Raw genomic sequence first — 22,240 nt, forward strand, 5'->3', positions numbered from 1 at the left:
AAATAAGAATTCATGGAGTTGGGGGGTTGAGGTTAATGGTTTACTTTGATATGAAATCAAAAGGTTTCACTAAAACTTACTTTTATAAGATTAATCCAGGTTTGACTGACTTTTTACTATTTTTGTTTATAGTGTCATAATAATTTTGTACATTATTCTTTTTCTGCTTATTCTGTATCAGTTTTAACAAGTGTTTCTGTATTTCTATTTTCTAGCTACCACTTCTAACAACACAATAATATTCAATTACATTCATAATACCACAATTTGTCCAACCATTCTTCAATCCATGAACATCTACTTTGTCTTCAGGTTTTTTTCCTTCCACAAAAATTACTACTATAAATTGAAATGACATGTGGTTTTGAATGTTTTTATTTTTGATATGGTTAGTTATATTGGTTATTTTTCTAATGTTGAACCATCCTTGCAAACCTGGTATAAATTTTACTTAGTCATAATTAATGATTCCTAGGAAAAATCACTGTACTCTGACAGTTTTTGTTTAAAATTTTTCAGTTAATATTTATTAATGATATTGGCCTATAGTTTTCTTTCTGTTTTTTATCTTTTCTTGGTTTAAGTATTAGGACTATATTTGCCTCATAACAAGGTTCTGGTAGGGTACTTTCTCAATTTTTGAGAATAATTTCTGAAGTATGGGTACTAAATGTTCTTTAAAAATTTGATAGGGTTCTCCTGTGAATCCATCAGGAACAGGGCTTTTTTCCTTTAGTAACTCCTTTACAGCTAAATATAATCCCTTTTCTAAGTTTGGATTATTGTAGATCTTATCTGGTCTTCTTGTAGTTTCAGTATTTTATATTTTGGAAGGCATTTATCTATTTCTTTTGTGCTCTTAGTTTTGTTAGTATATAACTGTATAATATATTTTGATTATTTTATCTCTTCTGGTTTTATTGTGCTTATTTACTATTTGATGATTTGATTTCCTGCTCTCTTCTTTTTAATCAGATTAGCCAAAGGTTTATCAATTTTATTAGTCTTTTTAAACAGCTAGCTTTTTAATTTAATTAGTCATTTCTATGGTCTTTTTGTTTCCAATTTATCTATTTCCCCTCTAGTTTTTAATACCTCCCTTTGGTGCTTATTTTGGATTGCCTATTTGTTGGCTTTTAAATTTTTTAAAATGTATATTGAATTCATCAATCCTTTCTTTTTCTACTTTGTTAATGTTTATTTTATAGTGATATAATTTTTCCCCCGAGGACTGCTTTAACTGCATCTTAGACATTTTGGTATATTGTTTCATCCTTATAATTTTATTTTACATATTATTAACTCTTTCTATGATTTGCTTTTTTACCCACTCATTATTTTTAGGATTTCATTATTAAGTGTTCATTTTGGTCAGTCTCTTTTATTTGTGATCCCTACACTGATTATTATTTTTATTGTATTATGTTCTGCAAAAGATGTATTAACTATTTCTGTTCTTTCACATTTGTTTGCAGTTATCTCTATTCCCTAGTATATTGTCAATTTTTGTAACAGTTCCATATGGTGTTGAGATATATGTATATTCTTTTGCACTTCTGTTTAGGAGATGCCATTTAACTCTATTTTCTTCAGTAATTTGTTTAGTTTCCTATTTTCCCTTTTGTTCATCTTTCTGTTAGACTTATCCAAAACTGAGAGAGGGATATTGAAGTCCTATCATTGTTGTGGAGGCAGCTAGACAGCTCAGTGGACAGAGCACTGGGTCTGGAATCAGGAAGAACTGTGCTCAAATCTGGCCTCAGTGACCGTGGACAAGTTCCTTAATTTCTGTTTGCCTTAATCTACTGGAGAAGGACATGGTAAACTGCTCCAGTATCTCTGCCAAGAAATTTGCCAAGAAAATTATATGGACAATATGGTCCACAGGGTCACAAGGAGTCAGACATGAATGAACAAACAACAAACCACTGTTGTGTTATTGTCTATGTCTTCTTTAGCTCAGTTAATGTTTCCTTTATGAATTTGGATGCTTAAGGCATTTGGAGTGTATAGGTTAATTACTGATATTGGTTTGTTTTCTACAATTCCTTTCACAAAATGTAGTCTCTTTGTTTATCCCTATTTACTTTTTGAATGAGATCCATGAACCAATGTTGGTCTCCCAGCACTGGCTCTGTCTCCCATGCCTGGGATGCTCACCCTCCTCACTTCTTGGAATTCCCTGGTTTTCTCAAGGACCCAGCTCAAACTGAACTCTCTGTAGGAGTTCTGACCTAGTCCCCAGGGTTAGTGCCTTCCCCTCTTGCACCACTTGTACCTTGTATCATTTTTACATGTACGTATTTTCTCCCATTGGAAAATAAGATCCTTGAGAAGATGAACTGTTTCATCTTTGTATCTCCAGTGCCTAACACATAATAGGTACCTAATAAATGCTTGATTGATTGTTTTTCTCTGATACAAATGATCGTGGTGTTAAAAAAAAAAGGGCATCAATAAAATTTCTCAAAAAGTAGCAATTAATTATAATGATTATATACAAATTCATAAAATCTAAATTGGTTGATGTATCTCCATATCATAGGCAGCTAGATGGCACAGTGAATAGAGTACTGGCCCTGGAGTCAGAAGGACCTGAGTTCAAATCCAACCTCAGACATTTATTAACTGTACGACCATGGGTAAGTCACTTAACCCTGTTTTCTTTAGTTCCTCATTTCTCAAATGAGCTGGGTAAAGAAATGACAAACTACTCTAGTATCTCGGCTAAGAAAAGCCCAAATGGGGTCACAGAGGGTCCAACATAATTAGAAAGCATCAACACCAAAAATCTCCATAATCAGTCTTAGACCTCTCCCCCTTTTCTGCCTCATTGTGATCCACTTCATAGCCAAAGTTCCATTTCCAGAGCCTCCTGATCCTCCCATGCTTCCCTTCTATATCTCACTAGGGTGTTTTGAGCATCAAAAGGGACAGTCTTGATTTGAGCAACAAAGCAGATGATGGATGGGAGAGTGTTTTCTAAGCTATAAAGATGGATATTTAGCTTGATGACAGGACTTAAAGAAGTGTCTTCAAATATTTAAAGGCTATGTCAATTGGAGAATAGCTGGACAAGTTGTGGTATGTGAATGTAATGGAATACTATTGTACTAGAAGAAATGACGAGCAGGCAGATTTCAGAAAAAACTTTGAAAGACTTATATGAACCGATGCAAAGTGAAGTGAGCAGAGCCAGGAGAACATTGTACACAGTAACAGCAATATTGTACAATGATCAACTGTGGATGACTTAGCCATACAATGATCCAAGACAATTCTGATGGACTTATGATGAAAAATGCTATCTACCTCCAGAGAAAGAACTGATAAGAGTCTGAATGAAGATCAAAGGTAGTAAGTGTCTGAGGCCAGATTTAAATATAGGTCTTTCTGACTGCAGGTCCAGTGTTCTATCTAACACCTAGCTGACACCTAGATGGAGTGAAACTATCTAAGAAAGCTGGGATGCTCAAAAACCACACACACACACACACACACACACACACACACAACACACACACACACCACACCACCACCACCACCACCACCACCACCACCACCACACCACCACCAAAGAAAAGAATGGCTAAAAAAAACACACATGCACAAAATGAAAACCAAACAAAGTTGATTTGGGGAAAGCTTTCATACTTGCTCTAGTGCCAGGATGATTAGCTGGTGTTTTAAGCGGTAGTGATAGAAAAAGTCATCATGCAAAACATGCCAAGAAATGTCTCTAGATAGGTAAATCATGCATACAAAGGAATTAAGTAAGACTTGTCAATGTTAAGAAAATCACAAGACCAAATAAAATACTATCTTAAAGAAAATTGAAAATCAGTTGAGGAAATTAAGTTCAGAGATAGGAGAGAGAAATGAATTAAGAAAATGTCTAATGTGAAGAATACGAAAGAAAAAACCCTAAGAAATCTAAACATCATATAGCCAGTCAGGGAAGAGAAAACAGTTAATGTTTTTTGAATGCATTCTCAGTTCCAGCTAGGCAGGCAGTCAAAAGGTACTTCTTCTTCACATAGTAAGCAGACCAGAACTAATACCTACATATGTTCTGAAATCTGGTGGGGATCTTATCAGCAGAACACACTGAGCATGCTCAAAAAGATTGGGTTCATTTGCTAGTCCTGGTTCCCTGGTACAGTAGAAATAACACATAGCTGACTTTCTACAGTGCAATGATCAAATAGACTGTCTTGTGAGGTATTGAGATCCTCATCACTGTATGTGTTCAAGCAGAGGCAATAAGACCATTTGTCAGGAATGCTATGGTTATGAATTATGTGTCACATAATGACTACTCACATAGTTTGAGCCCCCAAAGAAAACCTCAAGATTTGCAAAGCTTAATCCACAACAACCCTGTTAGATGCAATTATATGTGTTAGCACAATTATGACTATCCTCATTTTACAGATGAGGAAGCTAAGTGTCAGAGAGGCTGAGTGACTTGCTCATGTATCACACAATAAGTGACAGAGCAGAAAATTGAATTCAAGTCTCCTCTTTTCCATAAAGCATTCTGAGTCAGAATAGATGAAGTCTGAGTTTTTTTTCTCCACCCTGAAAATCTGTGATACAGAAGTATCACACAATTCAAAGTCATCTTGACTTTTCTTTAATCCCTCTCTCTCTCTATTTCCTTTTGTTATTCTCTGCTTCCTGACATTGACACAAACAATTGAGAGTTGATCACATTGTGCCTAATTCTTGGAAGCAGAGGGGAAGATCAACTGGGTGTTCTGTGGATATGTCTTGCTGGTAAGATTTAATAAAACATCTTCACTAATTCAATTAAGTTTAATGAAATTTTATTAAATATCTACCATGTGCAAGATAATATGCTTGAATCTACGGATACGAAAACTGATAAAACACAGGATTTGCTTTCAAGAAGTTTATAATATAATAGAGGAAGGGACTAGTATGCAAATAACTATGATACAAGGGAGAGTTTTATTAATGACAAGGAGAAATCCAGGCAAAACTCTATGAGAAATTTGAAGAGGAATAAAGAGTGCTTTTACCTGAGAGTAATCAAGGTAGGTTTCATGGAGGATGTGGCAACTGTGTTAGGACTTGAAGCAAAGGAGGAACCTCATCATATGGAGACAGAAGGAACCATTCTTGGAATGGAGCATGGTATGAGCAAGGAATGGACAGAGGAGAGAACAAAATGAGAATGGGAAAGAGAAACTAGTTTGGTTTTGCCATGACAAAGACTATATGAAGAGGAGGAGTATGAGCTAAGGGTGGACAAGTATGATGGAGTCAAATTGTGAAGGGCCTTGAATGACAGAATTAGATATTTATATTTTATTTAGTAGACAATGAGAAGATATGGAAGTTTTTTAAGTAGAGGAAATGTAATGATAAGAACATTTCCACAGAGTCAGAAGACCTAGGTTTTAATCCCAGCTTCAATACTTTTTAGCTTTGTAACTTTGGGCAAGTTACATAGATTCAAAATGGGGATTATAACACATACATGAGACACAGCAGAGCAACATAGCTTCTTAGAGCTAAAAAGGATATTAATTTTTTGGCTAGGCAATGGGGTTAAGTGACTTGCCCAGGGTCACACAGCTAGTAAGTGTTATGTGTCTGAGGCCAGATTTGAACTCAGGTCTTCCTGAATCCAGGGCCGGTGCTCTATCCACTGCACCACCTAGCTGCCCCTTAAAAAGGATATTAATGATCATTTCATCTAGTACATTCATTTTTTGTAGTAAGAAACTGAGACCCAGAGACATTGTGACTTGCGTCCCTTTTCAAAGGTGAAGGATCTCAAAGTTTGCCACAGTTTATATCTCTAAGACTTAATGAGATATAATCCACCTTCCAATTTCCCACCCCTTGTCCATCTCAATGATGTTTGATTATTTTCTGAGACATAATCCACCTTCCAATTTCCCACCCTTAGATCATCTCAATTAACGACTAGTTTGATTATTTTCATCTTAGACCTGTCAGACATCCTTAAGTCCTCATGATGATTTTCTATTGGACTGTTTATATCTGATTTAAACCAAGTCTAGGTCAAGGTGACATTTTGTTATCTTTTCAAGATTGTGCTTTTAAGAAACCAATGCCAGCAATCTTTTATCCCAGGAAGTTTCCCATATATACCTTAATCCCCAAATTTATCTAAGAAGAAAAGCGATTTTTTAAAAAAAAATAGTAAAGCATTGTATAAAAAGGATGATGCTATCAGTTAGATAGATTAGAAAGAAAACTTGAGAATAGTGATGAAAATAACTAAAGGGCAATCATAGATTTAGGGCTGAAAGTGACCTTACAGGTCATCTAGTTCACCCCTCTCATTTTACATTTCCTCATTATGAAGAAACTGAGGCCCAGAGAAAGTAGGTGATTTGGCTAAAGTCACACAGGTAGTAAGTGTCAGAGCCAGAGTTTGAACTCACCTTGTGGCTTCAGGTTTAGGGCTTTCTCCATTGTACCTAACCTTAAACCTAAGGTAGAAAGACCAATTATAAGTCTAATACAATCATCTATGACAGTCAATATGGCATAGTGGAGAGACAGGTGATCTTAGAGCCAGGAAGACCCAGGTTCAAGTTCTACTTCTGACACATCTTGGCAAGGTAACCCTAGCCAAATCAGTTAACCTTTCAGTGCCCTAGGCAGCTAACTGTCTAAGACTGTAGGTCACAGAAAAGGTGTTGACCTACATCTGTAGAGATTCCTTATTCAAGAGCTCCCCCTATAAATGAAATCACATGTCCAATCCTTATCCTCCAATGATCTAGGTGAGAAGAGACTACGCTTTTTCTCTATTCTGGGTGGTCGATACCACTGAAGAAAACCAGAGTTAAAGAGAATCTTGTTATTGGGAGAGGGAGGAGAATGTTGTTATTGGGAGAGGTAAAAAGACACAACAGACAGCCATGTCCTGTATTAGTCATGGAGAGCTTTGGACTTCAGGTGAGTGTGAAAGAGGAATATGAAAGAAATCACCCAGAAATTTCCCCATGCCCTAAGCCAGGAGAGGCAGGGGAAAGCCAAGGCTCCATTTTTTGAGAGCACCACATGCCCCGCCTCATTTAGGTAAGATGTTCAGTTCCAATTTATTCCATGTCAAGTGATGTTTGGAAACTACATTTGACTCACTGAAGTAACAAGAACCAGATTTTCAAGGTACCTCCCTTGTCAGAAGCAAACACAGCCTCCTCCTCCAAATAAGAACTGAAATCCCCAACCCCACACACAGCACCAAAGCTGCTGCCTTAGCAGGATTTGACAAGGCTAATTTGAAGCCTAGAGTCTTTTGAGAAAAAGTGACTAAAATAAAGCCAAACATGGAGCTATCATACATCAACTGTACACCACAGATCTCCCAGGCCAGCCACAATTCCAGGAAAAGAGAGGATATATGTCCTAAAAGGCTTTGAGGGCTGGTGGTGGCGGGGGGAGAAGGAATATTCTTTTGTAAGATCATGTCTTCTAAGCTGAGGTTCAGAAAATAAGGGACATAATAGAGGCCATAATATGACCTCTACCTAACAATAATAGTTGGTATTATATAGTGCTTTAAAGTTTACAAATTCTTGTTTCATTTGATCCATATGAAAGGTGCTTTTATTTTCCCCAATCTTCCAGGTAAGGAAACTTAATGTTAATCTGACTTTTAATATGTAGAATAGTGGGGCAGCTAGGTGGTATAGTGGATAGAGCACTGGCCCTGAAGTCAGAAGGACTTGAGTTCAAATCTGGCCTCAGACCAAATACTTGACACTTAATAGCTGTGTGACCCTGAGCAAGTCACTTAACCCCAATTGCCTAAAATAAAATGTGGAGTGTACCTACCTTTTTACACCTAGCCTTAAGTCTTTACTTTTGACCACTTACTGTAGCCTGGGGAGCTAAGTAGATAAATAGAGCATTTATTCTCTGCTTTTTATGTGGCAAGCACTGTGCTAAATACAAGCAAACAAGACAGAGCTTACATTCTAAAGGGGGAAAACAATACATAAGAGGAAACTGGAAAAGCATGCCTGCAGAGGCATGGTGAGGAGATGGCCAGGACATTATGTGGAGGCCTGGTTCCAAGTAAGATAAAATAAAAGCTCTTCAATCTGAGTTAGGGCTCTAGGGGTAGGGTCCAATTTTCCAGAAATGAAGAAGAGCAAAGAGGAGGATGGCCGAGTATATTAGTGGGATAGATATAATTGGTCCCCATACCTCTAAAAGTCTTTCTTGCCTTCATAGCATGAGCCTGTGTCAGATGGGGATCCACTCACAGTGCTCACCAAGAAGGGATGGGTGAGAGGACTAGATAGAGAAAGACTTGTATGTGTATTCTACAGATCTCATTCATTCATTCATTCATTTGTTCAACAGACACCTGGTAAGCACTTATGCTTAATACTATACTCCATATTGAGAGAGAAACAAAATTTAGATAAGACACAGTTATAATGTAGCAGGGAAACAATGCACAGATACAAATAAAATATATAATATAAAAGTACAGTAGACACAAAAGAAAGGGCTAGCATCGTAAGGCAGGTAGGTGGCGCCATAGTGCACAGAGTGCCAGGCCTGGAGTCAGGAAGACTCATCTTCCTGAGTTCAAACATGGCCTCAGACACTTACTAGCTGTGTGATTCCAGGAAAGTCACTTAACCCTGTTTGCCTCAGTTTCCTCATCGGTAAAATGAGCTGGAAAAGGAAATGACAAACCATTCCAGCACCTCTGCCAAGAAAACCTCAAATGGGGTCATGGAGAATTGGCCACAACTGAACCACAACAAGGGAACTGAGGGGAAAGGTCATTACCAACAGGGTAGATCAAGGAAGGTTACGTAGGGAAGGTAGTGTTTGAGTTTAGCTTTAAAGGGTAGGGAGGAATTCATCAATTGAAGAACAAGAGGGACAGCATTCTCAGCATGTGGACAAAGGCAACAGAGGCACGAGAGTGAAGCATATATTTGGGAGGCAGAGAGTAGCTCTTCTGGATTACTGCTTCATCTTTGACCTTGGGTAAGTCATGTCACCTTCCTGGACCTCAGTTTCCTCATCTGCAAAAGGGGGATAGGATAGGAGGAGGTTAACTAGATGACCTCTGAGGTCCCTTCAAGTTCTAAATCCTAATTTTAAGTCCTATGATCTTGTGAAGGGGTTGGATAAGTTGACTTCTAAGATTCCTTCCAGTTCTAAATTTATGATCTGATGATCCAATCCATAAATCCTCAGCAAAGAATCCACCCAATTCTTTATAGGTCTTTCTCTGTTCTTTTAATATTTTGTGGTTGCCAGTATAAGCCATCCTTCTGTTATCCATATTTTCATTGGATGACTGGGCCATCTTCTTTTTAAGTCAATGCACAACCCCCTGGGGCTGTGTGACCTTAGACAAGTCACTTAAACTTTCTGAGGATACAATGGAACAAGCCAGGGTCTCAAGAAACAGAAACTGAACATGAACTTTTAGTGATATACACATTGTTGGAGGTACATTCACAGAAGGATCCAAGGATGCATTTTACAAGTCTCTTATGTCCCAGCAGTCCATCTCAACCTCCAAGGGTCATGCTTTCTATTTCCGTGACTTTTAGAAATTTATTTAAACTCTACTGGCCTCAGTTTCTTCATCTGTAACATAAAACAGTTATAGACCTGTTCAAAGCTTCAGGCTGGTGCCATATGACCCCAGAGGTTAGGGATAGCACTGTTTTACATTCAGAAGGGCAAAGGGAGCTAGAGCTTTTTTTAAGTGCATCTCTCTGGGGTAAGTAGCGCTCTACCCCTTAAAATATATAAAAAAGTGTGATGATGGTGTTAGAATGGCAATTATGAGTCAATATTTTATGCCACCCCTCTTGCAAGTCATCACTGATCATGGTTTTGGAGTTAGGAAAACCTCTGTTCAAATCCCACCTTGGACGCTTACTAATTGGATAGCCTTTGGCGAGGCACTTATTTCCTTGTGCCTCAGTTTCCACATTTGTAATGAGGGTGCAGGGTAAGCCCTATGGACCTCATAGGCCCCATCCATCTCTAAATCTATGATCCTGTGATTTTTCCATCCTGAATTTGGGAAGCAGGATCTGATGAAAAATCAAAGAATGCTTTCCCTGTACTATCAAGTCCCCATGCGGGGCTCTTTTGTTGAGCTTCACATTGCTCTTCCTTGTTGACACCCACACTGGATAGTGTTTCAGTGCCAATGTCTGGAGTACTGTAAAGGCCCAAAGATTCTGGTTCACTGATTCACCAATCATTGGCTATGCTTGAGATAATATCATGTGAAAAAGGCTTCTCAGGCTTCTGAGCAGCTTCACGGTCTCCTTACAGGCTCACCCCCACTAATCATCAGTGAGGATTTATTCATTTCAACACTTTCAAGGGATTACTATCTAGGTCAGGGCACAGAACTGTCTGCCACTAGGGTTTCAGCTTCCAGACAGATGGCATAGCTTGTGATTTAACAGCAAATCCCATAGAGGTAAACATCTGTATCCTGAAATCTGAGAGAGATTGATTGTAAAACACAGTTCTCACTAAATGGGTGGTGTGTACTAGTTTGCCTTGGCATGTGTTAGCCAGAATCCATACAAGTAAATGCACACCCAATAGATTTGCTTGATGAGGTTGGAGGGACGTAATGTATCTCCCCATGTCTGGCAAGTCTAATACTGTCAAGCTCTGAACTAGTTCCAAAAAGTTAAGTGCCATACCTAGAGTCAGTTAAGTAGGAGTATTGGCACTTAATGACCCTCAATGGATACCCTTCTACCAAAAATTCTGCTCCCATACCTCTCTGTCCTGTACAGATGATCCTATTTTCTCAAAGGCTGTGCCATGACAGATTCTACCAAGCTTCTATGAAGCTAGAAAGACTTTCAACTGTGGTATAAGTATTCATGCTCAAAATAATGACCCAGAGGAACGAAGAGATCCTTGAGTGCCTTGTCAATCATCCAATGTAGATTTCATTCCTTTCAGTATCATCTTAGGGCTAAGTTTATTTAATTGTGATATAATTCTTAGAGAACTAGCCACCTGGAGATAGACTTTATGATAACTAAATTAACCGGAAAATTCAGTTAATCAGAAAAACCCTATTCTGTAGTTATTCCATAAACCAGAGTTTACTGAGTCCAGCCAATGAGACTAGAATAGAAAGGAGAAATTATAACTCATTCTCCTTTTTTTCTTGGTATGACCACATTTTTGAATCTGGGTTCTTATTTTCCCTTCTTTAGGGCCATGGAGTTATCAAGCATCCAAAGAGTTGCATGTCTTTTTCCCATAGTTGCCTCTGCCATACATCAGACAGAACAACATGCAGCAAAATGTGCAAACTTTAGAATGAAAAGAGAATGGAAGTCAGAGTATGTGGTTTGAATCCTGGCTTGGCCAATTACTACCTGTATGATTTCAAGCAAAGTGCTTTGCATCTTTGGGTCTCAGTTTCCTCATATGTAAAATTGAGGGTGTTGGATTAGATGACTTCTAAGCTCTAAAGATCATAAAATATTATAGTAGGAAACATCTGATATTTCTTGGCTAGTAGAACTCCACTAGCTGTACTGAGACATCCATTAATTAATGATAATGCAATAACGATACTCAGTGCCTATCCTCTTGAGCCTGTCCACTGGCTGCATGGTGTGAAGAGAGCATGAGACTTTCTCCACACAAGAATTAGAGAAGTGGGGTGGGCTGAAAGTCACTCCCACATCTTCTGGCAAGAAATCAACTGTCCTAGGTTAAACCTCTACCATGATGCCCTCAGTGCATAAGGCCATCCAACTGAGGTTTGATTAAAATTCCCAAAAGTTCCTTTCTAGACAGGAACACAAAAATTTTCTAGAGGTCTCTGTGCCATAGAAGATCCCTTTAGATGGCTAAACAAATTTTCTCAGAGTCCTTATTCCAGAGAACACCCAAAATTTCTCCCAGTAGGTCTCTGCTACTACAAAAACAAAGAAACAGGATTAAAACTCACCCAATAGGACAACTAGGTTCAGAAAGAGAAAACACAAAACAAGGTCAAAAAAGTCCCAAAGATTAGTGAGGCTCCCACACTTTGGGATGTTATTTTCAGATGTTCCCACTAATTTCTAGGCACACTGGCAAACCTAACTCAATGAACTTGCAAAATATAAGGATCTTGTAATAAGGCAAATAGTCCAGTTTTGTTTAAATACAAAAAGAAAAACATGAACACTTCTCAACAGGCAACAGCAGTCTAGACATAAAAACTTCACATTTTTCATATTAGAGAAATCAGTACTTATTTAAGATTCAGTGATACAGAAAATCTCATTATTTAAAAACTAAATGACTCAACAAATGCAAAATTTACAAAATCACCTCAAATGGAGCTGAACAGAAAGGGAACATACACCAGAAAAATCAAATGTACGATTACAACCTTTTCTTAAATCTCTAGATCCAGTCAACTCTGTCTTCCAAAATTTTAAATCCCAGTTGGAGAATATTTCCAGGTATTCCCACAAATGTGAAAGACCTGGTTTTATCCCAGATGAGGTCCCACCTGTTAAATGTACATTCTGGCCTTCACTCCCAGAAACAGGCTCTTTACTATCACGAAAGGGTTCCCTGAATCTTGGATTGATGTGTCTTTCCTCTACTGCTACTAGCTTGAGGCTATAATGGTTAAATTCCCCCTATTTTTAGGGGCCTGTTACTAGTACCCTAATTCAATTTAACCACTTTAACATCCATTTGCTTTTACAAAACAGCTATTTACTCCAAAGATGTAGCAAGAGCAAAGTATAACTATTTCCTGCAATGTGCCTCTGAGACATACTCTCCTATATACTACCTTAGTCTCTGATGGAGTAGGCTTAAAACTTAGTCTGGCTCCTCCATAGCAATAGTTCCACCAAGTCCATGTGCCAAGGCAGCATTGCTATTTTCACCTTTTTCTGGTATGGATCCAGAAGGTCATTACCAAAACTTACTTGTTCTCTGGGATTCATGAGGAGGGCTGGCTACAATGCATGGCCTGGGACCCAGGGTCAAGAGCTATGAGAAGTCAGAAGGCCCTCACGACAACTGTTTGAATGTAGTAGGTTATGAGGCTCCACTCCCTTCACCTAGAACATAAAACAAACAAAATAACAACAACAAAATGAAAAGGAAGAAATAAAACGATAGGCCTATTTCTCAGAGACATATTGATTCAGGGGAAAGAAGGTGTTGAGCCTCTTCTCCTTACTTCATAGTCTTTCACTGGACCCTGTGAGCAAAAAAGTGATTGAGTTTCCCCCAATGTGAATGAAGCAAAGAGTGACCCAGATGATTTTAAAGTCTTTGTCCAGCTCTTTGACTGTATGATTTTGTGATCTCCCCTATGCCTCCCAGAAAGGTAAATGGGCTAAAACCTTAGAAAAATCAAGAGCAAATGGAAAATTAGTGGGAAAGGCTGAAAATAACACTCCAAAATATGGTTTTTTGATTGTTTCTTTGAGGTGGAGACAAACCCTAAGTCCAGCTCACTGATTTTTGGCCCCATTGGAAGAAACTCTTTTACTGCCACAGTTCCTTGACATTTTCTGGGCTTTCTGTGAGTCACCTCCAAGTGTGCCAACCACCCATCCATGCCTTGGTAGTACTTGCTTGGCAAGTAAATCTCCGTGCTGCTCGAAGATGAAAAGTGAAGCAGCAGGGGCATCTAGCATTGGACCAATTGCTGCTTCCCCAAGAGTGAGTTTCAAAACACTTCACTTGATAAGGCCAGTCAGTCAATAAACATTTGTTGAGCTCCTACTATGTTCCAGGCACTGTGCTAAGTGCTGAGAATACAAAGAAAGGTACAAGATGGGAGAATCAACATGCAAACAACTGTGTACAAACGAGACAAGTTGGAGATAATCAACAGAGGAAAAACATTAGAATTAAGGAAGATTAGGAAGGGCATCTTGTAGAAGATGGGATTTTAGCTGGTACTTGAAAGAAGCCAGTAAAACCAGGAGGTGGAGATAAGGAGGAACAGCATTCCAGGTCTGAGGACAGCTAGTGAAAATACCTGGAGTTATAAGATGCAATGTTTTATTCAAATAACAATAAGGAAGCCAGTCTTATTGGATTTCAGAGTACATAATAGTTGTCAGGTGTAAGAAAACTAATGGGGGAGGGGAAGAGGGGACAGGTTATAAAGGGCTTTGAATGTCAGACAGCGGATTTTATGTCTGATCCTGGAGATGTGAGGGAGCCACTGGAGTTTGTTAAGTGGTAGGGAGGTGACACGGTCAGACCTGTACTTTAGAAAGATCACTTTGACAGCTGAGTGGAGGATGTATTGGAATGAGAAGGGACTTGTGGCAGGCAGCCCCATCAGCGGTCCATTGCAATAATCCTGGCATGACATGAAGAGGATCTGGATCAGGGTCGTGGCTGTGTCAAGAGAAGAGGAGGGGGCATATTCTAGAGATGCTAGGAAGGTAAAATTGGCAACAGATTGGATGCAGGGGTGAGAGATAATGAGGAGTCGAGGATTTCTGAGCCTCGTATCACCTCCTAGATAACTGGGAAGATAGTGGTATCCTTGACAGTTAAAGAGAAGTTGGGAAGAAGAGAGGATTTGGAGGAAAAGAGAATAAGTTCCATTTTGGGCATGTTGAGTTTAAAATATCTGTTAGATATACAGTGTGAGATGTCCAATAGACAGTTTGAGATGTGAGGTTAGAGCTCAGCAGAGAGGTCAGGGCTAGACAAATAGAAATACAACATTTATATAGATAGTAAATGCAAGATAATCTGAGGAGCAAGAGAGTTCTTTTTTAAAACTATCAGAGTCAGGAAAAGTATCCCTTAGGAAGCAGCAGCACCTGAGTTATGCTTTGAAAAATCTAAGCATTCTAACAGGCCAGACAGGGATGGGGAACCTGTGGCTTCCAGGCCACAAGTGGCCCTCTAGGTGTTCAAGTGCATTACTTTAACTAAATCCAATCCCCTGGTCCAGACTGAGGAAAGATTGTGTTCCAGGCATGGGGGAAAGTCCATGCAAAAGCAGAGAGGAGGGAAATAGGATGCCAAATTCAGTAACAGCAAAGTTGGCCAATTTGTCTGGAATGTAAAATGCATGATGAAGAATAGTATGAAGCCAATATTGAAGGGCAAACTGGATAGAGACTATGAAGGACTTTAAACGTCAAGCAAAAAAGGTAGTATTTTATATACTAGAGATAATAGAGAGACACTGAAATTGTTTGAGCAAGGGAGTGACATGATCAGATTTATGCTTTCAGAATACTGGTAATGAGCACAGATTTAGAGCTAGAAAACACCTCAATTGCTAAATAGTCTAAACCCACCCCACTCATTTTACAAATGAGAGAAATGAGGCCCTGAGAGCCTAAGAGACCTGCCCAGCATCAAATAGTAAGTGCCTAAGGTAGGATTTGAACCCAGGTCTTCCTGATTCCAAGTCCAGTAATCAGACCACTATACCACTCTGCCTCTATAGTAACTATGTGGAAGATGAGTAACTGAGAGTAAAGACAGGAGTCAGAACGACTAAGACACTATTATAACCATTCAGGTAAGAGGTGAGAATGACCTAGACAGCAGCAGCTGTAGTATGAATGGAGGGAAGGGGATAAATGGAGAGGTGTTGAGATCATGTAATATATAAAATTTTGCAACTAATTGGATCTATGGGATGAATGAGAATGAAGAGTTTCTGATGATTCTGAAGCTGTTAAATAACACCTGAAGCAACTATTTCACAGTTGTTTTAAATCTCAAAAGAGGTAATGGATGTAAAAAAATTAATGACTTAAAACAATTATGGAAAATTTCAGGTATTGTTATCACACTCTCTAGCATATAGTAGACACACAGTAGATATTAACTGGATTGAATTATTGTATTTGATCACTTAATTTTAGGGAATGATCTTAGTTTTATAGATTTCTGTCAATATCCTTTAGATTTTAGGTGTCACACTTCTGTGTCCTACATGCGTAGCATAGGACAGTATCCTGTGTGGCTCATGGGGAGGCAAAAATAAATATCTTTAGTTTTTCTTCCCCAACCCCCAATCTTCTCCAAGGGAAACTTTGATTCCTATCAGGAAGGGAAGGGAATGGTTGGCATCAGAGGCTCACCATTCTCAAAGTAAGGGGTTACCAAGCTAGAATTATATCTATGTGTTCCCTTAAACTGTTGGTGTAGGACAGGCGTAGGGAACCTGTGGCTTCGAGGCCACATGTGGACTTCTAGGTCCTTGGGTGCAGCCTTTTGACTGAGTCCAAGTTTTATAGAACAAATCCTTTTATTAAGAGGATTTGTTCTTTGAAGTTTGGACTCAAACTTCAAACTGGTCTAGGAGATGTGATTTTAAGGTTCAAGCTAAACTCTTAATCATTATTTCTTTTTTTGAATTAATTTGTTTTTAGTTTTCAACAATCACTTCCATAAGCTTTTGAGTTTTAATTTTCTCCTCCTCCCTTCTTCCCCTTCCACCTCCCCAAGATGGTGTGCAATATGATATAGGCTCTACATATATATTTTAATCATTATTTCTTAATGTGGAAAGGGATCCCCCAGATTTATATCTAAGGCTCAACTCCCTTCCCACCAAATTCCAGTTGCACAATAAATATACGTGGCAAATAGCAAAGTAACTCATTTATCCAAGTTGATAACAAAATAGAAATTAAAGAAAGTATACATAGATGAATTTATACCAGACAATAGAGAGTGAAGAAGCTCTCCCACTGGGAGCAAAGTAACTCAGCTCAACCAAGAGGGAGACGTCCAGGTTTTACCAAAGAGGAAAATGCCTCAAAGTCTCTAGTGCAACAAGCCATCACTACAGACATAATGGAGTCTGCCAGTTCTTCTCATTTTGGCTTCTTCCCAGAGTCTTTTTCTCCCTTTAGCAATCATACATTCTCTCAAAGTGGCATCATACATTCTCTCAAAACAGAAACCAGAAGAGACTGAGGAAACCCAATCTCTCTTCTTTTCCATGTGTTAACTCTACTCTTTCCCTTACCAAGTGCTAGGCATTGATCTTCACCAATGAAGAGAGAGTCCCATACCAATGGGTGTTACGGCTCAGGTTAAACTTTTGTCAGAGAAGTTTGATGAGGATTTTTCCTAGCAAGTAACTTTTCTTCTTGTTATTTTAAAATATTTTATTTTTCCCCAATTACATGTTAAAAACAATTTTTAACATTTTTTTAAAGCTCTGAGTTTAAATGACATGTAATTGAAACAACTCAATTATAACCTATTAAAACAAGTTTTTGATAATTAAAATGGAAAATAGTGGCATAAAGGACATTGAACGCAATTATATAGTTCATATAGCAGTTTAACTTAAATCAAGTTGTCATAATATGGATACGGAAACGGGCTTAAAAGTACTTTTGCCACTAATCCCTTGAGTTACTAAAAAAGCCAAGGAAGATATCAGCTAAGGGCAGCATTGGTTTAAAATACAATCATTAAAATATAACATGTTATGAAAAAAAGATAGATTATTTATGTTTTGACTCCATAAGACAAAGAAATAGTGAAGAGCAAAACTACTTTTAAAAAAGTTTTGTCAGAAACCCAACTAAACAAAGCCATCCTGAAGGTATTTAAGAATGGAAAATGGAAGGATAACAAATAGTAGAAAACTGAGAAAGAGCTTCATAGATTTTTTTTATGACAGTCTTTTTCACTATGAAGTTGAATAGAATCATCACACTTGTAGTCTAATATCACAAATCCAGATATGTTCTAAAAAGAACATGGGGAAAGCATTTAGATAGGAGGTCCATGGGCACTGAGAGATCTTTTCATAAGATATCTGAAATAAAGGTTATTCCTAAGGCATGGGGGGGGGGAGGAAATCTCAGATCTTATTAATACACTTTCTTCCAAAGCAATTGACATAACATTACAAACTACATGCCTACTTTCCTATAAATATAAAATTCTTATAAGAATCAGCTATACATATGCCAAGAGCTTCTTTGATGAGGTTATTGGTAGGGGACAGACAGGCTTTTGCTAGTGATATTACACAATGGATCCCCATTTTTGCCATCCCACAAATGACAAAACAATCTAGAGAATATAATCCTATTGTGCTAATTGTTGATTATAAAAAATAATTTTTTTCAATAGACTGAAAAAGTTAACAGCACTGTTATAACAAGATGTCTTCTGTATATACATAAAGATCATTCAAGATTCCTTGAAGGATATAATAACAGAGATAATCTTGTTTAGCAATTGGCATTGGCATTAGGTAAGACATAAAACAGGGAGATGCATGTTCACCAAAGGTTTTTACTACTGTGATGAAGATTAAGCACATAACCTAAGGTGAAGAAAGATGTTCTTTGGATAATGAGCTACTCCAGATGCTCCTTTTTGTGGATGTCAACCTGCTGGTTCCTTCAAGCCCTGGAAAAACTGTAGAGCCCCCAGCATTGTTGGAAAGGAAAACCATTTCCTTTCATTCTCCTTAGCATTAATTACTAGCCTAAACTCGTTCTGGGTTTTAGTGCTATTGTCAAAATTCTTAGAGGCCTCGTCCAATCATTAACTATAGGATACTTCTCTACATATCTTTAAAAGATCTAACTTGATTGAGAAATTCTTGGTATATTTATTTCATTCACATATGACAGCTCCCCTTTTTTCTAATCAATTCTGTTTGAGCCTTCAGAATTTCAATCTTTAGAGTTCTACATCATTCTAAAACTGATTTTTCTTTAAAAATAATGGATCCTACTTATCCTTTTTCTGAATTCTTTGAAATATTCTCAATGAGTTCTAGGGTACACGGCAAAGTATTATAGGCCCTCCCCCAGCTAAGCCACTTGACCTACTCACATTGAACTGGTAGGCTGACTCCTCAGAATGCCATTGGCTACTACTCCCCTCAAGGTCCTGGGGGTAGCCCTAAGAGGTTGTAGCTTCTTGAGCCCATATCCAGTGTGCTCCCTAATATCAGTCAACCAGGTGACATCAATAAAGGATACTTACTGAAATAAAAATGATACTTACTGAAAAGATATAGCAAGGACAGAAGCTTCAAAAATATTTCTCCTAACCTAGAGCACATTTCCGCCCCACCATCCTACCCCACTCCCACACAGAGTTCATTGCAGTGGTAGGATGGCCATGAAACTACTTTCTTCAAAGTTATGAATAATTTCTTAATTGCCAATTCTGAAGGTCTTTTCTCAGTTTTAATCCTTTTTGATCTCTCCACTTCCATTTACACTGTTAACTACCTTTTCCTCCTGTATACCCTTTCCTCTCTGGGTTTTAATGACTCTTCTGGTTTGCTTCTTACCTCTCTAACCACTCCTCATACTCTTAATAACTCATTATCCATGTCAGAGGTGTCAAACTCAACCTGTGGGTTGCATGCCACCTTGCAAATCTCCAGAATGCAGCTGAACCAGTTTAAAATGTAATTGGTAAATGTTTAACAAAATAGATAAAAATATAATACAACATAGATAATATTAAATTGTGGTTTTCCAAGTCAATATGCTGCCAGCAGGAATTTGTTTTTATTTGAATTTGACACCAAAGTTCCATATCATGCCCCCTAATTGTGATTATTCCCCAAAGTTCTATCCTACTCCTGCTATACTTTCTCTCTTTATCAGTTTTATCAGTTCCTATGGATTTAACTATCAGCTTTACATAGCTGTATCTTAACTTTACAATTCTAGATCCAATCTTCCCTCTGAGTTCCAATCCTGTATCACCAATTTTTATTAGACATTTCAGATTGGGTGTCCCAGAGAAATCTGAAATTCAACATCTCTAAAATTGCACTCAATATCTTTCTCCCCTTTCCTCTTCCATATTTTCCTATTTTTTCTCAAAGGCACCACCATCCTTCCAGTGTCTTAAAATCTCACCATTATCCTCTACTCTTCACTGTTCTTCACTCCAAATATACAAGTTGTCAAATCTTGGAGTTCTATCTTAAACATCTCTCTTGCATTGTACTCTTTCTCTCTACCAACATAGCTTCCACTTTAATTCAGATCCTCATCACCTCTTGCTTAGATTGTTGCAACAGCCCCTAATTGGTCTCCCTTCCTCAAGTTTCTCATAACTCCAGTCCAGTTTACACACTGCTGCCAAAGTAGTTTTTCTTGAGTCTACATTTACCATGTAACTTTCCTATCCAATTAACTCAGGTGGCTTCTTTTTACCTCACAAATAAAATACAAAACCTCTGTTTAGCTTTTAAACCTGGTCCCAATATGCTTTTCTAGCCTCATTGAAAACTGGCCTTCTCTCTGTTCCTTACTCATGACACTCCACATTATATTTCTATGCCTTTGTTTCGGCCTTTCCCATTAACTAGAAAGCATTGTTCCTTACCTCAGCCTCATAGAGTTCTTCTTTTCCTTCAATACCCAGCACAGGAGCCATCTTCTAACAAAGCTGTTACTGAATCTTTCAATTATTGATGCCCTCCATCCCAGACTACCTGGTATTTAACTACTTTATGTGTGGGTGTGGGTATACATGTGTGTATATACCTATGTATACATTTGCATACACACATATACTTAAATGTATAAATATCTGTGCATATATAAATACGATTCACTTGCAAGTCATGACATCACTTTCCTGATGTCATGGTTGTCTTCAAGAACGAAAGACAATGAATGATATAAGTATATATATATATATATATATATATATATATATATATATATATATGTATATATATATATATATACACACACATATATATGTGTGTGTGTGTGTGTGCGTGTGTGTGTGCCATCCATTACTTTCTTTCCATCATACCACCACCATTTTAATGCACACTCTAATCATTCCTCACTTCTATTGCAATATCTCTCTTATTGGTTTCCTTGACTATCATCTCTCCCCATTCTGTTCAATCATCCATAAAGGTGCCACATTACTATTTCTAAAGTACTTCTAAAGTTTCTAAATCTGGCCATGTCACTACTCCACTCAAGAAGCATGAGTGACTCCCTATTGTTTCTAGGATAAAATACTACGAGGACTAGCCTATTGCCAGGTCCTCACATATTTGAACACTGATCTGGCTACGTATCCGGAAGTTCTTGTATGTGCAAGTAACTATCTTGGTTAGCTAATTTAGCACTGGGAATGTAATGTTAGTAAACTATCAGCTTCGAAAACTTCATCTAACCTAGGTGTGAAAGGTTAGCAAACTTCCCTAATCATAATGCCCTTGTGGTCAATAAGGAAGGTTGTAGTCCAGACCACCCACTGAGTGATTGCTCTTAAGGTCCCTCTCCCACTTAGTCCCTGTGAATCTGTCCCGCAACAATAATCAGGTATAAGGACAAAGACTCAGGAGATCTGAGCTTTGATTGGAGCGCACATCCCACTGTACACCCAAGCCATCATCATGTGCCCATGGAGTTAAGGGCAAGAGAGTTATGCTATGTCTCTGAGTAATAAGCTGCCTGATTTTTGATCCTTTGAGTGATTATGTTACTTCTCAATACCTCCTCACCCATGATCTCCTTACAAACTCCAACTTCTTTTTAAACAGGTTAAACATTATTCCCCTTCACAAACACTATGTTTCACCCTAAAAAAAAAATCATAATTAGCATGTGGCTTCATATGCTCATCAGTTTTTTTCTATCCCTCCTTGTATCACATTCTTCTACTCTTATTCCATGACACAGGTAAGAATCCTCTCTGTTTCTTTGTATCCTTTTTCTTTGTTTCATTCTTGAAGTATTTTCCTCCTAGGTTAGTTATGGGTGTTTACTGGCATTGGGCAGTCAACTGCATCCTAGGAATAATGGCCAATGGCTGATGGAATGTGCTTAGGATTTATTTGACAAAAAATTTACTGCGCATGAGCATTGCATACTATCCATAACGTGCTATATGATACTGTTTTTGTCATGAATGTTATATATGATAAGAGGCATTGTGGAATAGTCCATAGAGGGCTGACCTTGGAATCAGTAATCAGGAAGACATGGGCTCAAGTCCACCCTCAAACACAAAATAACTTTGTGGCTATTGACAAATCAGTTAAGTTGTCAGTGCCTTCAAGCAACTCACTAAGTCTATTAGTTACAGATGAGTTTTGGAGGGAAAATTTCTAAACTAGGAGTTCTTATACTAATGAAATCACAGATTCAGTCCTTAAAATAGATATGGCATCTAATGTAATTTGCAGGGACTGCAAATGCTTTAGCTGAGAGAACAATATAATTGG

Source organism: Phascolarctos cinereus, unplaced genomic scaffold (assembly GCF_003287225.1).
Source record: "Phascolarctos cinereus isolate Bilbo 61053 unplaced genomic scaffold, phaCin_HiC Scaffold_2;HRSCAF=192, whole genome shotgun sequence".
In the NCBI taxonomy this organism is placed as follows: domain Eukaryota; kingdom Metazoa; phylum Chordata; class Mammalia; order Diprotodontia; family Phascolarctidae; genus Phascolarctos; species Phascolarctos cinereus.